The 27,091-nt window shown below is 41.2% G+C and overlaps 1 protein-coding gene across 2 annotated transcripts in view; it reads right to left on the reverse strand.

Moving 5' to 3' along the window:
• Positions 1-27,091, reverse strand: part of LOC136871908 (arylsulfatase B) — a 347,013-nt gene that overhangs the window by 236,837 nt on the left and 83,085 nt on the right. For both annotated transcript variants that reach the window (XM_067145620.2, XM_067145622.2), the window contains one exon: positions 17,586-17,645. The gene's annotated coding sequence lies outside the window, so the exon portion shown is untranslated. Of the gene's footprint in view, positions 1-17,585; positions 17,646-27,091 lie in introns of those variants that run through there.

A 27,091-nucleotide genomic window follows, 5' to 3' on the forward strand; every position in this document is an offset into this window, starting at 1 on the left:
CAGAAAGTCACATTTACAATATCGTTAAACATTCTATATTCTCAATAATTAAGTTCTCGGAAATGAAACGTAATTTTTCACCAATTCAGTTATCACATAAACAAAGGCCGGAAGTGTTTAGACTATTTCAATCGTGAATTTCGGACTAATACCAAAATCTTGCAAAAAAAAAAAAAAAAAAAAAAAAAAAAAAAAAAAAAAAAAGATCGATTTCGCTGATTACAAATTTGAGGTTAACATTTGAAAAACCAAAATGCCGAAATCAATATGGCAGATTTTTTTTAAATTAGCAGGAATTTCGAAAACATATATGAGGAGTTTTTGAGTTCACCGATTAAGAACTTGCGGTAAATTTTGAAAAACCAGTAACCAAAATTATTTAATAATATATTCAATTTTTGTAGAAATAATGTTATTATCTACTTCGTAAATTATAGACTATCATTTATTGATTTATTTCCTTATTTATTACATGTGAAGAAAATAAAAAGAGAGGTGGTACTTCATTTTCTATTTATTGCAATGTATTAAGAATACAGTATACTGCCAGCCCCGTGGTCTAGGGGTAGCGTGCCCATCTCTTATCCAGAGGCTCCGGGTTCGATTCTCGGCCAAGTCAGGTACTTTTCTTTTCCCGGATCTGAGGGCTGGTTAAAGGTCCACTCAACCTAAGCGAGTACGATTGAGGCGCTATTTGACGGCAAACTGGTGAACTCAGTCTAAAAATCCAAGAATAAGGGCCGAGAAGATTCGTCACGCCGACTACATGAAACCCGGTAATCTGCAGGCCTTGGGGATGAGCATCAGTCGCTTGGTAATCAAAGGCCCGTCAGGGTTGTGGCGTCATTGATTATTTTTATATTTTTATAGTGTGGCTGGGCTCGCTTATCTGAAATGTGAGCAGTCCGAACGTACGTCACAAGTCAAACAGAGAGCGAACACACCCGGCATGGACAGCAGCACTGAAGTTTGGTTGTGATTATGAAGCCTTCCTCGCGCCAATCAACGAAATGTTGATTGGAGAACAGTATTAAAAACAAGACACTATAATCGCAAGAATTTAGATCTTTTAAAATATTCGGCATTGATTTATATTGCGCTCGATACTGCAGTAATAGACAAGGTTTTCCTTTTCTTACAATTAGCTTTACGTCGCACCAACACAGATAAGTCTTATGGCGATGATGGGACATGAAAGGGCTCGGAGTAGTCAGGAAGTGGCCGTGACATTAATTAAGGTACAGCCCCGGCATTTACCTGGTGTAAAAAATGGAAACCATGGAAAAGCGCCCCTAACCGTACGGCCAATTCGTTGGGTAGACAAGGTTTTATTTTTCTGTATTTACATATTCAAAGACTACTGACACGTTAGAAGTTTCGTATTACAATGCACCATACGGGGTTCAAGCGTGCAAGGTACGATTTACAATTTCCTGGATGGGAAAGACAGAATTTTCACCAAAAAATGTAAAATTCCTGTTATTCATTGAGTAAAACGTTATATATTTATGTATTTCAATAAGTTTAATTTTGCACAATGCCGTAATGCCGTGTGACTTTCCCTGTTCGTTGAGTTTCTGAAAACAGTATTCGAAACTTACCATCAGGCGTCCATTGTTAACAGCTAGCCTCTAAATAACGAGCGATTTTTCATCACCAGTGAAGTTACAGATATTTACTATCCGAGTACAGCAACACTGCAAATACAATAACAAGTACCGGTAGATATACAGTACGTCTTTAAGTAAAACAAGGCCCGATGAACTTAGATGTTAGGCCCCTTTAAACAACAATTATCATCATTATCATCATCATCATCATCATAAGTAAATGATCTAACTAATGTTATTCCTAGTAAACATGATTCTTCCCACCTTGAATACATTTAATGGATTTTATTTATTTTTGATTCTTACTTTCGAGGAGAAGTTTAAATCCATTGCTGAACGAATTTTATGTACCACCTTTAAAGTGACTAGGTTTTCCTCGTTGAAAACCAAAAACCAAAATAAAACCCATTAAATTTATTCGAAGTAGGAAGGTTTGAAATAAACGCATGGTATATTTTTTGCTACTAATGCCCCACTCATTGGCTAAATGGTCAGCGTTGAGGAATTCGGTTCCTATTGTCCCAGGATCGATTCCCGAAAGGGCTGGGGATTTTAATCGCGTCTGATTAATTAATTTGGCTCGAATACTAGGTATTTGTGGTTGTGCCAAATTTTCCTCTTCATATCCAAACAATACACTATACTACTAACTACCACAGAAACACGCAATGGTGATTATATCCCTCCATACAAGGTTGGCGTCACGAAGGGAATCCGGTCGTAAGACAGAGCCAAAACCACCTGTGCGACACAGTTCGCAACCGCGACCCCACAGATGTGGGGAAAAGTGGTGCTGGTGGTAGTAGTAGTAGTAGTAGTAGTAGTAGTAGTAGTAGTAGTAGTAGTAGTAGTAGAAGAAAGCATTGCTACCAATAAAACACTGTTGGTTTTATCGATCTAATTTAATATAGGATGACCCAATTAATACACACACACAAATATATTTGAGAATGGATGACAACAGTTCCCTAATTAGTGACTTCTGTATTTACAAAGTATCTGTCTTCCTTATAGTAGGTAGCCCGGCTCGCTGGCATTACCCGAGCTGGGCGATAATTCTGATTTACAGCCCTCACTTTCACTTCACTCCGCACGCTCAGTCACTTCACACAACAGCTGCACGCAGACAGGTTCGAACACACAATGTGTTAATAATCACATCACCGAGCAAGTGGCCGAGCGGTTAGGGTCACGCAGCTCTGAGCTTGCATTCAGGAGATAGTGGATTCGAACCCTACTGTCGGCAGCCCCGAAGATGGTTTTTCATGGCTTCCCATTTTCACACCAGACAAATGCTGGAGCAGTACCTTAATTAAGGCCACGGCCATTCCATTCCCACTCCTAGCCTTTTCCTATCTCATCGTCGACATAAGGCCTATCTGTGCTGGTGCGACGTAAACCAAACTGTAATTACATTCACGACGCACGACGATTATTCCTTGGCTCGACCCCAGACGAGTCAGGTAACTCACCCAATCAACAGAGTCAACGTGACTGCTCCAGACAGTGAACTACTCAACACTGATAACTAAACAGCGGTCACGTGACAGCAACAACTCAACAGTGATAACCAGCACTACAGTACCCTTCACAACAACGACAATCAACACTGCTCCAACTCTACTCACACCAACTGTTCCACACATTGACTCCACGTCGGTATACACACAGTACTCCCTTCAGTACTCCAAGGCAGTACACACACAGTACTCCACTCCGTACTCCAACACGACGGTACTGTGACACTGACCCCGGTGGGACATCCATCACACCAACAAAGATGACAGACGTGATTACTGCTGTCCAATTACCCTATATTGACTGTTCACAGCAAGCCTGTTGTACATCCCCGGTGATAAAGTTCCAGACTTTTCAGTGTGTGATCGGAATGAGAACATTCTGGTTACACCAGTCAGAAGATCCACGAGAAACATGACGAAGAGAACAATAGATGGGGGAGGTCATACCTATGCACTCCGACTGGAAGTTCGCAGCTGACTCACTAGTTCCTTCGAGAAAATAACGAAGGGGACTACAGTCAGAGTGCTGGCATGTAATATTATATAATAATGTTAACATTAGCGTACGGTTAATTTCCTCGGGTATGAACAACAATTACCACAAATGCAACGGGCCAGTACATCGCCTGCTCCAGAATGTCGGGTGGCAGGGCACTCTATTATTACATCACAGGGTATTGTATTGATACTACCTGGCCTAGAAGAAAGTAGAGAGGAGAGAGCTGCACTAGCCGCAACCGAATACGTCTTTAGTATGGCTCCCATCTTGCTTATGAAGGTAGATAAGTGCGAAAACACCCAGAAGATGTAACGGAGTCGATGGAGATTGGAAACAGTGTGATTTCACAACATTCCCAAGAAGAGCCCAGTCAGTAAAATGTTATTAAATTTCTCTTTGGGAAAATCAACATGCCCACAAATATATTCATTATAGACTGTTATGCCTTCCAGCGTTCAGTCTGCAAGCCTCTGTTAATTTACTAATTTAGAAATTGAGTTCAACCATCGTCATCGTGGTCTCCCTCTACTCCTCTTACCCTCCATAACAGAATCCATGATTCTCTTCGGTAACATATCCTCTTCCATTCGTATCACATGACCCCACCACCGAAGCCGGTTTATGGTTACAGCTTTATTTCTTCATTCCGAGTACCCTCCTGCCATTGTTCCCACCGTTTATATCAGCAATCATTCACGCTACTTTCATGTTTGTTACTTCTAGCTTATGAAAAAGATATCCTAAATCCACCCAGCCTTCACTCCCGTAAAGCAAAGTTGGTCTGAAAACAGACCGATGTAAAGATAGTTTCGTTCGGGAGCCGACTTCCTTCTTACAGAATACTGTTGATAGCATCTGCGAGCTCACTGCATTAGCTTTAATGCACCTTGATTCAATCTCACCTCCTGCCTTCCTGCGAGAGCACACTACCTAAATACTTGAAATTATCTACCTGTTCTAGGTTTATATCCCCAATCTGACATCCAATTCCCTTGGATTTCTAAAAATGATCATAAATATGTCTTTCAGTAAAATGCGTGACTCGATATTACCTAACAACCGTGCAGGATGTGATGTGAAGTACAGTGGAACCTCGGATTGGGAGTAACTTGGTCTACGAGTGTTTTGCAAGACGAGGAAATATTTTAAATAAATTGTAACTTGATAAGCGAGTGAGGTTTCGCAATACGAGCGTCACGTGGACGTACGTTTCCACCTCCCCTGTGCCTTTGTTTTCCCCTCCCCCTGCCACTCTCTTTCCTGGGAAAGTGTGTGTAATCATTTCCTGCGCTGGACTTCAGTTGGCGTGCCTCGCTCGCATAGTCAACACCGTACGAGTGTACATGTTTTGTTTCTGTCATCTGTGATATAACTGTTCTGCAACGATGCGCCCTGTGAACAAAAAGAAGGCTAAAAAGGAATTCGGTCGGAAGAAGGAGATGATTACAGTGGATGAATCTGTTCAATGACAATGCAATGTCACATTTTCGTGAAATCCTCAAAAAGAGGCAAAAGCAACAGTCATTAGATAGGTTCCTCGTTAAAGAAAACACTTCCAATGAGCCAACCGATATCACTGATTCTGTTAGTGAAATTCGTGCTACACAGTAACTCTTCGCATGTCATCTCTTGTCTCCCTCACACCAACAATGATTCTATTGTAAGGTAAAGTGCAGTTTAATTGTTTTACGTTATATTTTGTTTTAGAAATGTTATGCGAATAAATGTTTTTGTGTTGTGGACGAATCATCCGAGTTTCAATAGTTTCTTATCGGAAAATTTGCTTTGATATACGAGCGATTTGGATTACGAGCATGTTGCCGGAACGAATTATGCTCGCAATCCAAGGTTCCACTGTATTAATGCATGGCCATGACATACAGATCCGTGGCCTGTGCGTTCCTCTAGGTACTGTTGCTAGGTAACATTGCGTCACGCATTTGATTAAATGACACTGTTTCATTATACATAATTTCAGAGATCCCCCACCCTAAGATATATTTATGTCAAAAAGGGTCTTTCTAAACATAAGTCCTGCGCATTTGCTTATGTTTAACACCGCTGCGACATTTTCTAACCCCGCCCCCCCCCCCAAAGAAAAAGATCGGCGGTCATGGCTTCCACACAGACTCCGCTCATGTTTTCGTAAATTTAAGCTTAAAATATATATAAAAAGCAAATTAAAAGAAAAAAGCGGGTTATAGTGTGTTATCTAACTTATCAGCTGATTTCCTGCAAATAGAAACAGTTTCACATCAATTAGTAATAATTGTTCTTAAAGGTATAACTGTAATAATATGTAATTATGTCAATGTACCCGTTAGGCAATTCTACTTACTTCCAGGAATTAATTCCATTTTATCTCTCACTCTTTCGGCATGAACTAAACTTGCAGCATAATTTCAGAGTAGACGACGAGGCTTTCCGCGCGGCATATGAATCACGTTTCTATCACTGCCGTTCTATACCGAAAACATTTCTATTGCGAAGCTAACAATTTAAAACCGCACAATCTACAAGTGCAATTTGATGTTTTCGCCAAGTTTTAGAAAAATCAGCCCCACTGTGCAGGGCGCCAAAAGCAGACATTTATAGTAAGTGCATGTGTTTCGACAGAGACTTGCAGTGGTGTCACAACGGTGTACCAGCCAGCATCTTGGAGAGGTTTGGCATTCCAAGTCATTATTCCAACAACACTTTGGGACCAAAACGCTCATAATTTTATAACTTAAAAATCCTGAATAGGCCTACTTCTAAAGATTCCAACTTTGGTGAAAGAACTGTGAATCGATACCAGCATTTTACTGTACAGTAATATCATTAAATGGATTGATAAGCTCGTAACTTTGTACTTAAATGAAATTAACTTGTTAATATAATCTAAGAAATAAGAGAATTTTGTCTGGAATAAATTAGTGCGTGTGCATGTTGGGTACAGCTGCGCTTTGACAGAAGCTAACAGGTACAAACACAGAATCGAACCCGGGTAAGTCTCGCTACCCCTACAGCATGGGGATGGCAACTTGCAAGATGTTCATGTGAAATAGTACGTGTCGATGTTTCGAATTTAGGTCCCATTGAAAAGGAATGAAATTTTAAAATATCTAAACGGACCGTTCGAACCCCACTGTCGACAGCCCTGAAGATGGTTTTCCCTGGTTTCCCATTTTCATAGCAGGCAAATACTGGGGTTGTACCTTAATTAAGTCCACGGCCTCTTCTTCAATTCAGTCATTACTGATCTGCACTTAGGGCAGTCACCCAGGTGGCAGATTCCTATCTGTTGTTTTCCTAGCCTTTTCTTAAATGATTTCCATTGGAAATTTATTAAACATCTCCCTTGGTAAGTTATTCCAATCCCTAACTCCCCTTCCTATAAACGAATATTTGCCCCAATTTGTCCTCTTGAATTCCAACTTTATCTTCATATTGTGATCTTTCCTACTTTTAAAGACACCTCTCAAAATGATTCGTCTACTGACGTTCTCCCATGCCATCTATCCACTGACAGCTCGGAACATACCACTTAGTCAAGCAGTTCGTCTCCTTTCTCCGAAGTCTTTCCAGCCCAAACTTTGCAACATTTTTGTAACGCTACTCTTTTGTCGGAAATCACCCAGAACAAATCGAGCTGCTTTTCTTTGGATTTTTCCAGTTCCTGAATCATGTAATCCTGGTGAGGGTCCCGTACACTGGAACCATACTCCAATTGGGGTCTCACCAGAGACAAATATGCTCTCTCCTTTACATCCTTACTACAACCCCTAAATACCCTCATAACCTGAAACCTTTACTTACAATCATATTTATGTGATTACCCCAATGAAGATATTTCCTTATATTAACACCTAGGTATTTACAATGATCCCCAAAGGGAACTTTCGCCCCATCAACGCAGTAATTAAAACTGAGAGGACTTTTCCTATTTGTGAAACTCACAACCTGACTTTTAACCCCGTTTATCTACATACCATTGCCTACTGTCCATCTCACAACATTATCGAGGTCATTTTGCAGTTGCTCTCAATCTTGTAACGTATTTATTACTCTGAACAGAATAGCATCATCTGCAAAAAGCCTTATCTCTGATTCCACTTCTTCCCACTCCTAGGCCTTTCCCATTACATTGTCACCGTAAGACCTAAGTTACCTATGTCGGTGTGAGGTAAAAACAAAATTGCCTAAACCGACCAGCTGTTTCATCTTTGTAACTCAAAGAACAAGGTGAGATATAGGCAGCATTCGCTCCACTGCCATAGCTCGGACAAGAAGTGATAATATACCGGTCAATAAATCTAATCTGTTTTCCTCATTACTGATTGGCCAGGACAGAAATATAATGTATGCATGACGTAATGGGACTGCCGCCGCCATCAGCTCCTTACAAAGCAAGGTCATCATTTGTACTGTAACACACAAGTAAATGAACCCCGTGCCTCCAATCACAGACAGGTTCTTGAGGCTTGACATTTAGATCCTCTGTTTTAAGTAACCTTGAATCTCAATCCACCCACAGGGAGTAGTTGTAGGGAGGCTGCGTTCAACATACCTCAACATTGATTAGCAAACAGCTTAAGTGACGACTATAAATATTGTGATATTTATTTATTTATTTATTTATTTATTTATTTATTTATTTATTTATTTATTTATTTATTTATTTATTTATTTATTTATTTATTTATTTATTTATTTATTTATTTATTTGTGTCTTTATTAAGTGGCGAAGTTAGGGCTCTTGGCCCTCTCTTACACTTAACCACATACATTTTTTTTTTACAGTATTAATCTAAAGTATCATTGTAATCAATTACTGTTATTGAGATATGTAAGTCAGATAAGGAATTACAATAATACAATTAATTAAGGTTACTACTGATGAAAAATTATACGATAATTAGAGAGTGGATGATAACAAAATATATATATATCAACTTATAACCTAAAGAATATATCTATGAACTGTTTCAGAAATTAAAGCTGGACTGATTGGCTCAGTTGGTAGAGCCGTTGGCCTTCTGAACCAGGATGGAGGGTTCGATTCCAATTCAGTCAGGTGGTATTGGGATGTGCTCAATTGCGTCAGCCTCGCGACCGTACGTTTACTAGCACGTAAAAGAACTCAGGCATGACAATTCCGGCACCTCGGTGTCTCCATTATTATTATTATTATTATTATTATTATTATAGGTTCAACTCTTGTCTCGCTTCTCTACGGGTTCGGGTATAAAGCGAGACGAATCTACTTAGTGAGCTTTTACGACCGGATGCCCTTCCTTACGTAAACCTCATTAGAGGCGTCGATGTGATGAAATAAATGACTTGATATATAATAGCAGGATGGGAAAGGGTGAAGCCCGGTGCCGGCACATAGCCTACTTCTGTTGAATAGCACCAAGGAGTCTGTTCAAGGCTTAACGTCTCCATCCGTCGGACGAATCACCATCAACAGCGTCATATGCCCTCACTCCATATGAGCACTGCGGAGAGGTTTGGAATTATATCCAGTGGATAGAAATTGTATGCCACCACCCTGCCGGCCAACAATATGGTGGTAAAAATTTTTTTGGACCAACGGGACTCGAACCAGCTAACCACGATCTTGACGCGTTAATGATCATGGCCACCTGGCGGGCTCATCATCATCATCATCATCATCATCATCATCATCATCATCATCATCTGTCCACTGTTTCCAGCTTTGTGCTTTACAGTCCCTCGTAGTAGAGTTATACTGAAGGATGTCACATGCCTTCCAAGCCATTTCTTTCCGAAAACTCTTCCTTCAGTAAAGTTTGTGAGGACGTTGTTACGTTGCACCGGGTACCCAATGAATCGTGAGTAGTTTTCTCCTGCAGCATGCGGTCATTAGACCTCCTTTCCGCCCAACTAATCCTCAGCACCTGTCTCCAGATCCACATTTCGAAAGCTTCGAGTCATTTCCTGCCTTGTTTACTTCTTGCCCAGGATTCGCAACCATACACCAGCACGCTCAAGACTATTATTATTATTATTATTATTATTATTATTATTATTATTATTATTATTATTATTATTATTATTATTATTATTATTATTATTATTATTATTAACTTATTATTATTATTATTATTATTATTATTATTATTATTATTATTATTATTATTATTATTATTATTATTGGCTAAGTCAAGAATGTACTCCACTGATGAAGCTGTACACATAAATCGGCTTCGGTAGTGGGGTCATGTGAAGCGAATAGAGGATAGGTTACCTAGGAGACTAATGGACTCTGTTATGGAGGATAAGAGAGTTAGACAGACCAAGACGACGATGGTCAGTTTCTAGTGATTAAAGAGGCATGGAACTAAACAAGGCCAGAGAGCTAGTTATAGAGGATTGTGGTGACGTGTACTAAATTCACAGAGGCTTACAGGCTGAAAGGCATAACAATCTATAATGAAGTATTTATTTATTTATTTATTTATTTATTTATTTATTTATTTATTTATTTATTTATTTATTTATTTATTTATTTATTTATTTATTTATTTATTTATTTATTTATTTATTTATTTATTTATTGAAGTTAAGGAAAACTTAGATTCCTCTGGGATTTCTGATACTGGTGTCTCACACCATCTTAAATTTTATAGAAAAGGTAAACTCGTGGTCTCCTGTACCAAAGGTTGTTCAATCCGCAAACCTCTTTCATAGGAAAGAAAGGAGAAACTAACAGCAGGGTTCAAGAGGTAATGAGAACGAAAGCGAGAATCTGAAAATAACTAGTCATAAGCATTCCCGAATAAGCTTAAATCACTAATTTTGTTTATTTATTTATTTATTTATTTATTTATTTATTTATTTATTTATTTATTTATTTTAATAATAATGTTATTTGCTTTACGTCTCACTAACTACTTTTACGGTTTTCGGCGACGCCGAGGTGCCGGAATTTTGTCACAGAGGCGTTCTTTTACGTGCCAGAAAATCTACCGACAGGAGGCTGACGTATTTGAGCACCTTCAAATGCCACCGGACTGAGCCAGGATCGAACCTGCCAAGTTGGGATCAGAAGGCCAGCGCCTCAACCGTCTGAGCCACTCAGCACGGCTATTATTATATATGTCCCATCAGTTGTTATTGATTCGTATTTAGGAACACAACACAGTGATGATTAAAATATCAAGAAATTACATTAACTACACGTCTGTCTTTCAACGGTAAATTAATTACCAAATAACCATTTAAAGAGGTGTTTTGTTCCTAGCTGCGCGTAGCGTACCTTATACCTTTGAAAAAAATTCCCACTAGGTAAAATATTCTTATTTTTTCGCTTATGCTCTTTTGCTCTTGAGCCCCAGTTTCGAAAAACTACACACAAGAGCTCAGCCCGCAAGAGAGTTTGGTAATTTTCGATCCTTCTGGGAACGTTGAAGGTAGCCCTGTGATTGAAAGCACGGTGTGTGTTTGCTTTGTTTAAACACAGACATTCCTCCTTGCGACTGATATTATTCAAATGCTCCTCTACCTCCATGGCTGAATGGTCAGCGTCAATAACTTCGGTTCAAAGTGACCCGGGTTCGATTCCCGGCCGTGTCGGGAATTTTAATCCCGTGTGGTTAATTCCTCTGACTTGGGGACTGGGTGCTTGTGTTTGTCCGAATACCTCCCTCTTCACAACTACACACCATATTGGGAAACATCACACAAACACGCAATAGTGAGCATATCCCTCCAAATACGGTTGGCGTCAGGAAGGGCATCAGGTCGTAAAACAAGGCTAAGTCCAGTCGTGAGACGCACTTTGCACCTGCGACCCCAACAGGTGTGGAAAAGACAGCGAAAGCAGAATAAAAAGTAGAAGAAGCTCCTCTAGTAACTGCTGATTGAAACCGGCACATAGGTCTACTGTAAGATGGTAGCCAGAACATCAATCGTGGAATCTACACTGTTCCCACTACCACTACAAAAAATAGTCCACGAGATGCGTTTAGTCAAGGACCCTCACGATCTCTGCTTTCCGGATTGCCACTCGAAGAGGCGCGTGAGTTGTGCCTTTGATCCAGTCTATCCATCATGTGGCAGGTCTTCCACACGGCCTGATCCCATTTACTTTTCTTTAGACGACTAGTTTTTCAAGATTATCGCCTCTCCTTACAACGTGCCCAACATGCAGGGTTCTCTGTCTACCAAGAGTGGAAAGTCACTTACGAATTACAAGCTCTTTGATAATTGAGGATTTAGATCTTCCCTCCATCCAAATATTCATAACATCCTCCATGAACGCCACATTTCAAATGCATCGATGCGCTTTTTGTCCTTGGCTTTCACCGTCCAAAATTCGCAAGAGTAGTTCTTTACGATTCCTAACACAACTCAATACACTTGTCTCCTGTTCTTTAATACGACTATATCTACAGTTGAAACAGACTTTCAACGTATTATGTCGTGTTACGTACATGTAGTGCGTGTTGAAGAGATGTTAAGTATAGAACAAAAATGGCCAGCCGGACACCAGTGGGATCCGAACCCACAACCTCCCACTGGTGTCCGGCTGGCCATTTTTGTTCTGTACTTAACATCTCTTCAACACGTACTACATGTACGTAACACAACCTAATACGTTGAAAGTCTGTTTCGATTACAATGCGGTCGTGAAAATTAAATATTCATTATATCTACAGTTATTGGAACCCATGAAGCAATACCCGGAGAAAATCGTACACTCTTCCTCGGCAATCTACGGCCCTTCCTCCCCCATGGCACTACAGCCCTGAAGGGCCTTGGCCTACCAATCGGCCGCTGCTCAGCCCAAAGGCCTACAGTTTATGAGGTGTCGTGTGGTCAGCACGACGAATACTCTCAGCCGTTATTCTTTGTTTTCTAGACCGAGGCCGCTATCTCACCATCAGATAGCTCCTCAATTATAATCACGTAAGCTGAGTGGACTTCGAACCAGCCCTCAGATCCAGGTAAAAAATCCCTGATCTAGCCGGCAATCTACGGCCCATAACATATCATAATTTTCCAGTCGTCGTCGTCGTCTCCTTTTCCTACCGCTTTTTCCCCACACCTGTGGGGTCGCGGGTGAGAATTGTGTCGCACATGTGGATTTGGCCCGGTTTTACAGCCAGATGCCCTTCCTGACGTCAACCCTATAAAGGGATGTAAACAATATTGCACGTATCTGTGGTGGTTGCTTATGTTATCTGGATATAAAGAGGAACGTGTTAGAAAAACACACACACATCCAGTTCCCGAGCCAGAAGAATTAATCAGACCCGGCCGGGAATCGAACCCTGGACCCTCTGAACCGAAGGCTTCAACGCTGTCCATTCAGCCAATGAGTTGGACGTTCAATATTTTTCCAGTAGCAGCTATTATTATTATTATTTATTATTATTATTATTATTATTATTATTATTAACCCACGGGCTCTGGACTTTGGAGCGTAGGTTGGCGACTATGGGGTCCTCAGCTGAGTCCTGGCATTGCTTCCACTTACTTGTGCGACGTTTCTCACTTTCATCTATCCTATCCAACCTCACTTTGGTTAACTTGTTCTTTTCCGACCCCGACGCTATTAGGTTTGCGAGGGCTAGGGAGTCTTTCATTTTCACGCCCTTCGTGGCCCTTGTCTTCCTTTGGCCGATACCTTCATTTTTCGAAGTGTCGGATCCCTTCCATTTTTCTCTCTGATTAGTGTTATATAGAGGATGGTTGCCTAGTTGTACTTCCTCCTAAAACAATAATCACCACCACTTATTATTATTATTATTATTATTATTATTATTATTATTATTATTATTATTATTATTTCCGATGAGGCCTGCTAAGGACCACGTGCCAATTTCAATTCAGTTCTTCATACTTTCTTGTTTTCTCTTCCGCTCCTTCCAATATTCTTTCGTCCTTTCACTATGCTGTTTCTTTCTGTCCTCGGACCACTTCGCACCAGGCTTCTTGTTCAATCTTCCTTGGAATCCTTCCATACTTACTACCCTCTTTCTGCAAATTTCTCTGCCCATAGTTTCTTCTTCTCCTTTATTATTTCTTTCTTTCTTTACTTCTTGAATCCAGCTAGTTTGTTTCCTTTCTGTCCCATAGGTACTTGAAAATCCTTTTTGTTAATCTGGAATCATCCATTATGTAAATATGTCCGAAAATTGCAATCTCCTTTGTCTTATGGTTTCTGATATGTTTTCTATGTTCCTGTATATTTCACCATTAGATCTTAATTTCCATACTTCTGTTGTTTTCACAGGGCCTAAGATTTTTCTCATGATTCTCCTTTCTAGTACCTCGAGTTCGATGGTCCAAACATCGAGGACATTGGCCCTAAGCAGTAGGAGTAAATTATTTTCGTTAAAAGTCTCAGTAACAGCTACAGAGACACTTCCTTATTAGAATATTCGAAAATATTAAATTCGAATATATGATGTGACTGAAACAAGATTTCAGCTACTGTCAATTGCCAAAGATGCGTATTAAAAGTAGAAACTACTTCCCAAGCTACAGCAGACTCGAGTAAATTGCAAGGCAAGTTTCAAACTATAATGTATTACAACTGATCATATTAGCAGTGACTAGATTGCATGGTGGGTGCTATGAGTGCATATTTACCAGGGTGGAAGGTCACTACGAATTTCCATTTACATTCCAAGTGATCTCCACTATTTGACGTAACTCAGTTTGAGGGCGCCCTGATTCCTATCACACTACAATTCGATGAAACGGAAGTAAAGGTAGTAGTTAGGTTTCCTCGGGGATAGTACTGAACCAGCTACACAAGAGAGGAATTGATGGAGCGTTGAAAGCTATTTGATAGCTTCCAGTATAATGTTTTACTCAGACATTTCCGTCTGCCACATTCCCATGTCCATAATATTAAAGAAACAGCATGTCCGACTCCTTGGATGAATGGTAATCGTTCATGCCTTCCGTTCAAAGGGTCCCGGGTTCGATTCCTGGCAGGGCCGGGGATTTTAATCGCTTCCGATTAATTCTTCTGGCTCGTGGACTAGGTGTTTATTTTTGTCCTAATACTGTCTTCATATTCAGACAACATACTACACTACCAACCACCACAAAAACACGCAATAGTGATTACTAGAGTCCGGATTTTTAGGTGCTGATATGTTAAAATGCAAATTTACTAGCGAACAACAAGTATATACTACCCCGTACAGAGGTAATGCTGTGAGATTTGCATAGATTTTAGGGGTACGGCCTATATAACTTCTTGAATTTATGTTACTCTTGCTACGTTGTGGTACAACGGGTTGCATGACAATTCCTACAAACCAAATTACTTTGCATTCTAACCTATTGCACGTAAAAATCCGAGGTCTAGACTGATTACCAGAGACTGGAATTATAGGCACGAATAGGTTAGAATGCAAACAAGGCGCAAATGTAATTTAGCTATTCTGCAGTTATGTCGGCGAGTTGCATAAATCTTAGGGGTTCTGATACTTATTTTAGCTAATATTTATGCAAATCTCTCTGCAGAACCGTCATGCGGGTAGATGACAATTGCGCCTTGTTCAAATACAATTGCATTCTAACCTATTCGTGCCTATAATTGCCATCTCTAGTGTTTACATCCCTCCATATAGGCTTGGCGTCAAGAAGGGCATCCGGCCGTGAAACAGGACTAAATCAACACAGTTCGTACCCGTGACCCCACAGGTGTAGAATGGCGGTAGAAGAAGATTAAAGAAACAACATATTCAGCAGAAGTAAGTTCCGTGTTCACTTCTAATTAACGAATTCTACGAAAAAATGAAATAAGCATGGGCAAGAAGTTAATCTTTTCTATTTATTTCCATTTTGTTTTACATTTTTCAAACCGAAAATATAGAGAGACAATAATTTGCTCTACGTCTCAGCGGCACACGTAGATCTTATGGCAACGATGGTATAGCAAAGAGCAGCGGGAAGGAAGCGATCGTAGGCTTAATTATTATACACATCCAGCATTTTCCTGGTGTGAAAATGGAAAACCACGGGAAACCACCTTATGAGTTTCCAACAGTGGAGCTCGAGCCCACTGTCTCCCGAATGAAAGTTGACAACTACGTGACCCAAACCACACAGCCTCTCGCTCGGGAAATGAGAATTATATCTCCTAGTAGCAGCTAATACTCTAAACTTGTTAACTTTGATCCACGGTCCGTAAGGTTATTTTCATGCTATCCTGCAACTTGTTTGCCGAAGCGGGACCAGACACTTTAATATTCATGAACAGTTTTGTGCTTATTCCTTTGTTTAGAATAATACTGCAGGTTAACGAAAGGAGAGATTCTTATTTTTTTCAGTTTGAATAATAACACGAAGATTTCTCGGAAGTTTTATATTATTTCAAGCGATAAAGAAAACAAAGATATGTTTTGGCATGTTTTGTAAATTTTTCGGACAAACGAGCATTATCGTCTTTTATCAATGTTAAGTATCTAAGGCAGGGCCTCTCAGGGTGCATGCACCAGTGCATTGCGAGGTGCACGGTGAAAAATACGACTTCGTTTAGTTGACGAGATTGCAGACCCCCACTCCTCGATTTGGAACAATAGCGCTGCCTCTCTCTTTCCCCACGCCTGTCTCACTCGCCCCAGCTGCCTCTCTCTTCCTCACTTGCTCCGTAACACTCCAAATACGAGCCAAGTCAGCCCGAGACAAGGCGCTGGTCCTAGGCAAGCCGAGTGGAACCGATGCACTGTGCACAGGACCTGTGCGCCTGCGTTTTCACGCGTGAGTATTCCGGCGTTTGAGATGCCTTGATCTAAGGTATGCCTATTTATTATCATATTTCGTACTTATGCAGTAATGTGCAGTAAATACCATTGCTCCTCTGGTAACCCGACCTTTTTTATGTCCGACTATGCCATCAGTTTCGAAAATGATGAATCAACGAGGTTCTACTCCACACAAATTCAGAAACAATATTTCCACTTCTATGAAGGGACATAACGCTGATACACTAAACTCGCACCAGAAATGAGTACCAGATTAATTTCTGGGAGCAAAGATGGTCGGAATAGAACTAACCCTAGTGACGAAGTTACGGATAGCGAAAACGTTTATCTTCCACTCAACCAAAGACCTTCATGGCCTGCGCAGGTATGGACTGGTTTTACTATTGATATTACCACATCAATTGTACTGTTGTTTTACATAACTTTCTTCCATGGCTAAATGGTTAGCGTGCTGGTCTTTGGTCACAGGGGTCCCGGGTTCGATTCCCGGCAGGGTCGGCAATTTTAACCTTAATTGGTTAATTTCGCTGGCACGGGGGCTGGGTGTTTGTGTCGTCTTCATCATAATTTCATCCTCATCACGACGCGCAGGTCACCTACGGGTGTCAAATCAAAAGACCTGCATCTGGCGAGCCGAACATGTCCTCGGACAATCCCGGCACTAAAAGCCATACGCCATTTCATTTACATAACTTTCTTATTCGAATACAAGGAAAGCTATTCTCAAATTTAACAATATTTTGAAAAGAAATTTGACGTAGGATATGCTTATCGATGTGAGCGCTCTAAATGTGTTACAGCGGCAAACAATTGACGTAATGGTCAATGATGTCTAAACGGATAAAACACCTTGGTTGTAAATGTTGGTTGTAATACCAGTTGTATTACAAGGGTATTGTTTATGGAACGAGAAGGGCCATGAAAGGCGAAAACATCTGACACCTAATACCATCGAGGAACAAAGAGAATAGTAGCTGGTCAAGGAAGGTCGAATGTGAAATATGAAAGAGAAGAGAGTAACGCAAGCAGTGCCAGGCTAACAGTCCCATAGTTGTTACATTGTGAAGTATAAGCCTGAATTTTGCGAGATGGACAACTTTACGTGCTTTAACTTGGATGTAACTCTCAGCGGCTCTTAGATCAATACCTAGATATTCTCGATACTTTTAAGGTATGTCTATAGTAATGGAACACGAAATTCTGAAACTGGCTTACTTACTTCTCTTATAAGTGTTGACTTCCGTTGCTTCTTGCCCTCAAGTCCTGGTTTTGGATGACCCTGTAACAATTAAGAGCACATTAGATGCATGGTGATACGTGTATAGTAATTTTAAAGGGTTTTTGTGTTTATTTTCTGTTTTACAATACTGGTTACAATTGAGGAAGATGAGGTTATCGCAGTGACTTTGTTGTTGACTTTCCACTTGGACAGTCGAGGCACAAATCTCCGTGAATCCTAGGATGGATTTCGAAAAATCACGTGCCATCACGATGGGAATCAAACCCTACCAATACCTGCAATGAACTGTGGTTTCAGCGATTCTTGACATGTTTGGTATGTGCTCAAGAAGGTTTCAATATTGGTGTATAAAAATGTATGCAAGGTTTGTCGGTATAAATGCAAGTATCGAGTAACGTTATTTGACGAGAGGAAGTGCAGATCGACTTTTTCCATTGCCATTTACCTTCTGAGTTCGGCCAATCCTCATACATTCGGCGGGGGATCTCACTTTCCCGGCGGTATACCACAGCTTGACTCACACGCAGTGAATCTTGGCTACAGTTAAGGAAGATGATTGGCTCTTTTCCCATTAATCAGCGTCCACTAGATAGGATGGACTTTTCAAGGATACAAAACTGACAGGATTATGCTGAGATCAGGAAGCAGTACCATTTGGCTAGACGTGAAGTGGTAATTCCCTCAAAAACCACTTGAAGAATGCCTTGAGGAATGGGATTTCAACCAATCTCTATACTCATCTACTAAATTGCTCTCACAAAGCCGAGCGTACTTTGTTCCAGCACTCGCGTGAAATTTTAAATACGAAGGTTGGAACTATAATAGTGACAACACTGCTGTAGAGACGCCATGCAACGGAACCTAATAATGTCGCTGATAGCACACGTTCGTTACATACCTACGTTTCCTCAGAGCGCATGGACTCTGCCTTCCCACTTCACGCGCATGCGAACTCGCGAGAGACTAGAGGAACAGAGCCTCGTGTTAGCTGGCGGTCTAAGACAGTGTTGCCCGGATGTTTTCGAAACAGGAACAACGGAGTTGGATAAGGATTGAATGTGCCAGAGGACATTCAGAACGACAGTGCCATCAAAGTCTTCAAGAAGCTTGCGAGGAATCTGCATTGCCTTACGGAACAGTGGCACGGTGGGTAAAAGTCTTCAGTGAGGGACGCTAAGTTGTGGCACACATTGTCGGCCAAGTCGTTTTAATGTAAGCGAAGAAGAAGTGCACATGCTCTTGCCACGTTACTGGACACTGATCGACGCCATACGATTCGTGAGCTGGCGCGAGACAGCCGATTAGCGCATACGACTGTGCTTCACATTCTGAAAGAACGCCTGGCATGAGAAAAATTGCATCACGATGGGTTCCATGTGATTTGACGGAAATGCAGAAATGGTTACGATACGATGCTGCTCGTAACCATTGGAGAGCTATTTAGCGCCTATGAAGGACTCTTACGCTGTATCATTACGCTGAATGAGACATTGGCCAAATCGTACGAGCCACAACTGAAACGCCAATCGAACAAATGGCGTCATTACGGGTCACCACAAAGATCGAAAGTTCGTCAGAATCCCAGTCGGCAGCCCTGAAGATGGTTTTCCGTGGTTTCACATTTTCACACCAGGCAAATACCAGGTCTGTACCTTAATTAAGGCCACGGCCGCTTCCTTCCAGTTCCTAGGCCTTTCCTCTCCCATCGTCGCCGTAAGGCATATCTGTGTCGGTGCGACGTAAAGCAAATGGCAAAAATAGTAAGCAAAATAGAATCCCAGTGGTGTGAAAGTTACGGTTACTCTCGTGTACGACTGTGATGGACACTAACGCATTACGTTCCTCCACATCAGACAGTCAATGCGCATTTATGGAACACAACCTGCGACCAGCGGTGACACTTTCTGCAGAACCCACCCATCATTCTGCACGACAACGCTCCACCGCATACAGCGCAAGCTGTGGCTAATTAGTTCGGACGTTGGGGCTGGGAACTGCTGTACTATCCACCATACTTCCCGGACTTAAGCCGCTGTGTCTTTGACTTGATTCCTAAGATTGAGGAACCATTTCGTGGTATTCGCTTCAGAACTCTTCCAGAGATTCATTAGGCAATAGACCGCTCCATTCGAACTATCAACACAATAGGCGCTGCTAAACGTATCCTACGACTTCCACATCGCTGGCAACGGTGTAGTAATAAAATAAATTAATAAAAAGAATTATAATATTACAATATGATTAAAATAATCAAATATGAATAAAATAAAATACTTTATCGCCTTAATTCATCGTCAACTGTAATTTAATTCAAAATATATGAATAAATAACTGAACAAATGTCTGTCTCCGTAGCGTAATGGTCAGTGTTATTAGCTGCCGTCCTCGGGAGCCCAGGTTCGATTCCCGGTACTGCCAGGAATTTAAATCTGGCAGGAGGGCTGGTATGTGGTTGATATGGTACATGCAGCTCACCTCCATTGGAGGTGTGCCTGAAAAGAGCTGCACTACTTCAGGATGAGGACACAAGTTTACTTTACTTCTACTGAACAAATTACTAAAATAAATGGAATGAATAAAAATAATTAATCGAAATGTCCGTAGTATGAGCGCCAGAGTTCACCAGAAAGAATCCCTCGAATTTTGATTAAGTATGATAATTCTTTCTCCCAGGGCGTGTGCATAAAGCTGCGTACTGATACGTCTGCTTCAGGCTTTACTTAACCTTCTGAAAACGACTAAATAAGTAAGAACTGCTCCTGGGTTCATCAATAACTCCACTGATTCTAAAATAACTAACTATTTTCTGAATAATACCCGTGCATGAGAACCTCATCAACACACCAAAATATATATAAAATACACTCTGGAAAATACCGCTAGAAGACTCCATATTTACACAATTACCGGCAACGACAAAAACAGTGGGAGACCAAAAGCGAAGACCAAGCTACCATTTGTAGTCAGACCTTCACTGTCTCTATTTATCAACACAACTTGCATATTCTCATTATTGGCCCTTGTTGTATCACATTGATACTGTACCTCATAATTCTGTATGCACTGATTCTAACACTTGGTTTAAAGATGCATTCATTTGAGCAACATACGCTTGTCATTCCAAAACATAAATTCTAGAAAGTCTGAGATACAGTACCCCATAGCTTTCACCAACATATAATATCAAGCCACCACAAGTGATACAATACCAAGTGTCTAAGCACTCCATAGTTGTAGGTTAGTGCCACACTTCACACTCCACAAACATTTTAAGACCACGTTCCCCCAAAGTCACATCTCCTCTTCCTACCAAAATTTGAAGTCCCTCATCCGCTGTTTTCACACATGCCTATATAGACCTCAGCTTCCCTCTACTCTTTCATGATACGTTTAGATTTATGTTTGCCATCCAATCACGAGTGAAAGATCCTCTTCTCATTCCAAGATCACGCCCCCAACCACTTCCGGATCCCAAGACAATAACAAAATCGACGAGCTTCTTGCTGTTCCACATGACTCATACAAAGTTTCCGAGTTGTAAATAGCACAGTTTTCCCATTCGTTTGTACAAAACAAATTACTCATATCACATATGGAGACCTTCCATCTTAAAATATTGAGAATAAATATACAAATAATGATGATAATAATGCGAATAACGACAGTAATAATCTCTCTTATTTCTGAATATAGTGCGAGGGTGTGATATATGTACTATCACAACGGGTTGTACACAATGCTGGTGACTACTTTCAAGGACATTAAACTTTGTAACATGTATCTCTTTTGCTTCAGTTGTAATTAAATAGTTGCACTATTAAAGTTCCAACCAACGTACTTGGGATTTTAGGGATCGGATTTTAATACGCACCCGCAAAGCATGAAGGAATAAGAATCTTAATTACTGTGCTATTTGCACCATATTACCAATTGTAACGGATATGCAAAAACAAGTTCATATCGAAACCTACCTTGAAACTGTGTTCGAATCACCTCCTCAATTATCGCATTGCTGCAGGTAGACAGCCCGCTACAAGACTGTGGGCACAGTGATGGATGTATAGCAATACACACACTGTGCCTTCAGCACTACCCGTTCACTCCCTTCCCGTCCTTTTCGGTACTGGAGTGGCCTTCAACACTACTCCTTCACTCCTTCCTCTCCATTTTAGTACTGTAGTGGGGCACCATTTCTCTGCATGCGTGTACTATTATATCTGAATAATTCCAGAAAAACACGTCACTTAACGCACTTGAAAGAGCCTTGGCCTGCTCAGCGACCGCTGCTCAGCCCGAAGGCCTGCAGATTTACGGGGGCCGTGTGGTCAGCACGACGCATCCTCCCGGCCTTTATTCTGGGATTTCGAGACCGGGGCCGCCATCTCACCGTCAGATAGCTCCTCAGTTCTAATCACGTAGGCTGAGTGGACCTCTAACCAGCCCTCAGGTTGAGAGAAAAATCCCTGACCTGGCCGGGAATCGAACCCGGAGCCTCCGGGGAGGGGCAGGCACGCTACCCCTACACCACAGGGCCGGTGTCTGAATAATTACATGTTATAATTTTGACTGCAAAGTATCATATACTTTTTACTATCATGCATATAAAAATGATTAAACAAATGAGCCAAATCGAATCAATGGCACTACGTCTAAAAAATAAAGTAAGAAAGACAGAAATATTTGTTTTCTATTTTTGAACTAAACTTCATAAGAGCGAAACATTTACTTTGGCAGTGATCACCGTCATTTACTACTGAAAAGCAAGACACTACATTTGTTTTCTATTTTCAACATTACTTCACACGAGCTAAACATTTATTTTGGCAGTGATCGCTGTCATTTGCTAATTCAAAGTAGATGGTTAAACACGGTGTAACAAAAAGATGAGTAAAATTTCAGGAATAGCTTCCCCATGTGTAGGAAGTAAACAAAATAAGGTCCACAGCACAACAAAAAGGAATTATTACCACACGAGCTTCCACCGCACTTGAAAGATGGACCAAGGTATGTTACTCTATAACAAACTGCCGAAAGATATTTAAAATCTGAATGGAAGAGGTGCCTGTATTCCATCAATGAACTGAAAATCAGAATTTGTGTGTTTTTATTTGTGTTTGGTTCTATACAGGGCAAGGATAACGCCTGACAACTGTAAAGTTCTATGGACAATAAACAAAAAATTGAAATTGGGAAAAAAATAGATCATATCAATATGGGCCGGAAATGGTTAATTATAGAATTAACAGGCTGCCCAGTACAAGTTTCAGTGTTTGATATACGCTCATTAGATATGAAGTAGATTGCCATAAAAGTTTCATATTTCAGTGTACTTTATAGAAGAGGTTCAAAAATACCTTCATTGACCAGTACACAAAACTCACATCGTCGAATCATGGACTGTCGAACAGGAACAAAGGTTGTATCTAGCGGCAAAACTATATCTTCCATAAAACAAAACAAAAAAGGCATTAGAAAATGTTGTTTGGTTTCGTAACGAATACAACACCTCTAGGTCTAATCACGTGTTCATTCACCGAGCAATAAAAATAACATATAATCGTCAATATAAATTTCATGTTATAACCTTTTCGTTATCTCGCAATACTTTCTCTTTCCTTCTTTCTTTCTTGACCTGTTTACCTTCCAGGGTCGGTTTTTCCCTCGGACCCTGCGACAGATCCCACCTCTACCGCCTCAAAGGAAGTGTCCTGAAACGTAAGACTTTGGAACTGGGGGGATAAAACTGGGGAGAATGACCAGTACCTCGCCCAGGTGGGCTAACCTACTAGGCTCAACAGAGGCCTTGTGGGGGGATAGGAAGATTGGAAAGGATAAGACAAGGAAGAGGGAAGGAAGCGGCCGTTGCCTTAAGTCGGGTACCATCCCGATATTTGCATGGAGGAGAAGTGGGAAACCACGGAAAACTACTTCCAGAGTGGCTGAGGTGGTAATCGCCCCCCCCCCCCCTCTACTCAGCTGACCTCCCGAGGCTGAGTGGAACTCATTCCAGCCCTCGTATCACTTTTTAAATTTCGTGGCAGCGCCGGGAATTGAACCCGGACCAACGGGGGTGGCTGCTAATCATGCTAACCACTACACCACAGAGGTGGACAACTTAATTTCATACAGGCAAAAACGTATTTCGCTAGTTATCGCTATCACGTATCCATTCATCGAGCAATAAAAAAGGATAGGCTTATCATGGTTAGTACCGTATAAATTTCACGTAATAACCTTATCGTTATCTGGCAATACGCATTTATTAATAGGAAATAAAATCTCGTGTCTGTTTCGTTTCTTGCTGTTACACAAGAAGAAATATAGTGAAACCGAGCGAGTTGGCCATGCGGTTAGGGTCGCGCAGCTGTGACCTTGCATTCAGGAGATGATGGGTTCGAATTCCAACGTCGGCAGCCCAGAAGATGGTTTTCCGTGGTATCCAGTTTCGAACCAGAAAAATGCTGGGGCTGTACCTTACTTAAGGCCACGGCCGTAACCTTCCTAACATTTCCTGTCCTTGCTTTGCCGAAAACCATCAATGTGTTAATAAGACATTAGACCCTTAAACACCGGGCGAGTTTGCCGTGCGGTTAGGGGCGCGCAGCTGTGAGCTTGGATCCAGGAGATAGTGGGTTCAAACCCCACTGTCGGCAGCCCTGAATATGGTTTTCCGCGGTTTCCCATTTTCACACGAGGCAAATGCTGGGGCTGTATCTTAAGACCACGGCCGCTTCCTTCCCACTCCTAGGCCTTTCCTATTCTACCGTCGCCGTAAGATCTATCTGTGTCGATGCGACGCAAAGCAAATTGTAAACCATTAAAGAAACTATGAAATAGTTCCTCAGTCCCCTCATCCTCGTTCTATAGTCTGTGTGAGTAACTTTCAAAAGAAGATCCCAACTCTGTAAGCTAAAATTTACACGGTATAGAGAAATAGAAATATATTTTTCCTCGCTGGGGGTCTGTTGACCACCTCCTGCCTCGATAACAGTTCAGATATTCTACGCCATAAAGCAGGGGATGGCCGGCTCCATGGCTAAATGATTAGCGTGCTGGCCTTTGGTCAGAGGGGTCCCGGGTTCGATTCCCGACAGGGTCGGGAATTTTAACCATAATTGGTTAATTCCGCTGCCACGGGGGCTAGAAGTATATGCCGTCTTCATCATAATTTCATCCTCATCACGACGCTGAGGTCGCCTATGGGCGATACTTCAAAAAGATCTGCATCTGGCAAGCCGCACTTCTCCTCGGACCCTCCCGGCACTAAAAAAATTGCCGTACGCCATTTCAAAGCAGTAATGGAGACTGATGAATAAACCTCGGATTTTTAGGTGGCAATAGGTCAGAATGCAAAGTAATTTGGTTTGTAGGAAGTGTCATGCAACCCGTTATACCGTAATGTAGCAAGAGTAACATAAATTCAAGGAGTTATATAGGCCATACCCCTAATATCTATGCAAATCTCATAGCATACCCGCTGTACGTGGTAGTATATACTTGTTGTTCGCTTAAGTAAATTTGCATTTTAACCTATCAGTACCTAAAAATCCGGACTCTAGTAATGATCACGCATACTGTACGATCAGTCAAGAATGTTGCTACAAATATCCGACGGTCTAAAGCAGCGTTAAATAACCCTAAGTTATGGTACTGCAAGTGATACTGTATGTCAAAGTGAGTTATATGGTCACTGTTCTCTCTTGAGCGCAGCGCACGTGTAGCTCCAAAGCCAAGGCTACAGGTGATGACATGCAAGCGCGCGAACGTAATTGAATCATCAGCGGTTGTCTTGAGATATGGGCAGTAAACACGCGATTCCCTTGCCTGGTGCTATACCCCGATGGAAGTTATCTAACCAGGATTAACTGAAGTGGATAATAAATACCAGTAGCCCTCCCTCCCACCCACACCCCCCACTTTTGGCGAAAAAATAAATTTTATGCCATTTTGGCCACCTAAATCTATGAATTATTGAAAAAGGCAATTTATACCAACCCTGTTGTCTAACACCTAATTAGTTCCTTTTATTTCTTTAAATAAAAAAATACTTAGCGGAAATACGCACAAAAGTCATTCGACGCAGTTGACGGATTTTTCAGTGTCACAGCAATTACAACTAATTAGTTTCTAACCTTAAAATCAGAAAATAGACACGCACAGCAGCGTGTAGAAAACGCGATTAGTATCTGATGGTATTTTTTTTCTTTTCTTTTTTTGCTATTGGCTTTACGTCGCACCGACACAGATAGGTCTTATGGCAACGATGGGATAGGAAAGGCCTAGGAATGGGAACGAAGCGGCCGTGGCCTTAATTAAGGTACAGCCCCAGCATTTGCCTGGTGTGAAAATGGGAAACCACGGAAAATCATCTTCAGGGCTGCCGACAGTGGGGTTCGAACCCACTATCTCCCAGATGCGAGCTCACAGCTGTGCACCCTTAACCGCACGGCCAACTCACCCGGTTATCTGATGGTATAACACCTTGGTTGAGTACATGTGTAATTGTTCCTTTGATGAAAGTTGCATTGTTTTGAATCAAAATCTTAAAAAATAACTGTTATCAGTTTAGTTGGTAAACTGGCAACCTTTACTTATCTGTCGCAATTGGCTCAGAGAGCATCAAAACTTACCACTTTGTAGGTGTTTTGTTTCAATTTTGTTGTCTACCTGTCAGGCCATAGTTTTTTTTCTATAAATGCTTTTTACACCCAACCCCCCCCCCTTCTAATTTCTAATCGCCGCTACTGAATTAAATACAAAGTCTATTCTCAAGTTGGCAAAATTACAGCCTTTCGTTTTTTTGCAGCTTAGTATGATCGCCACTTCCAAAGACAACAGACAGATATTTCCCGCGCTTCTTCAACCACATGATGCTTATTGTCCCATTTCCTCATCACTCGGAATTGGCATTCGAAGGTTCTGTTTAAATCATATCGATGGATCCAAGACCTTAGTGGATAAAAATTGAACTTGCACCCGAATTTCAGTTATTACTCAACTACTATTATACAGAGCAGGGGTGGTGAACCTATGGCATGCGTGCTGCTAGATGACACGCGAATACGACTTCTATGGCATGCCGCTCAACATTCTAACTTATTTTAATGTTTTAAAATACAATAAGTAGGTAGAAAATCTAGCAACATGGAATATGTAAACATTACTCTTTAATAAATAAGGGACACCTTATCTGAGCCGGTATTTAAAAAGAAATGTTGGCAGCGGTACTTGGGTCCGACTCGTTGGCTGAACGGTCAGCGTACTGGCCTTCGGTTCAGAGGGTCCCGGGTTCGATTCCCGACCGGGTCGGTGATTTTAATCGCTTCTGATTAATTATTCTGGCTCTGGGACTGGGTGTTCCTCTTCATATTCACACAACACACTAAACTACTAACCACCACAGAAACACGCAATAGTGATTACATCCCTCCATGTAGGGTTGGCGTCAGAAAGGGCATCCGGCCGTAAAACAGGGCCAAATCCAT

The sequence above is a fragment of the Anabrus simplex genome, chromosome 4, assembly GCF_040414725.1.
Source record: "Anabrus simplex isolate iqAnaSimp1 chromosome 4, ASM4041472v1, whole genome shotgun sequence".
NCBI lineage: Eukaryota > Metazoa > Arthropoda > Insecta > Orthoptera > Tettigoniidae > Anabrus > Anabrus simplex.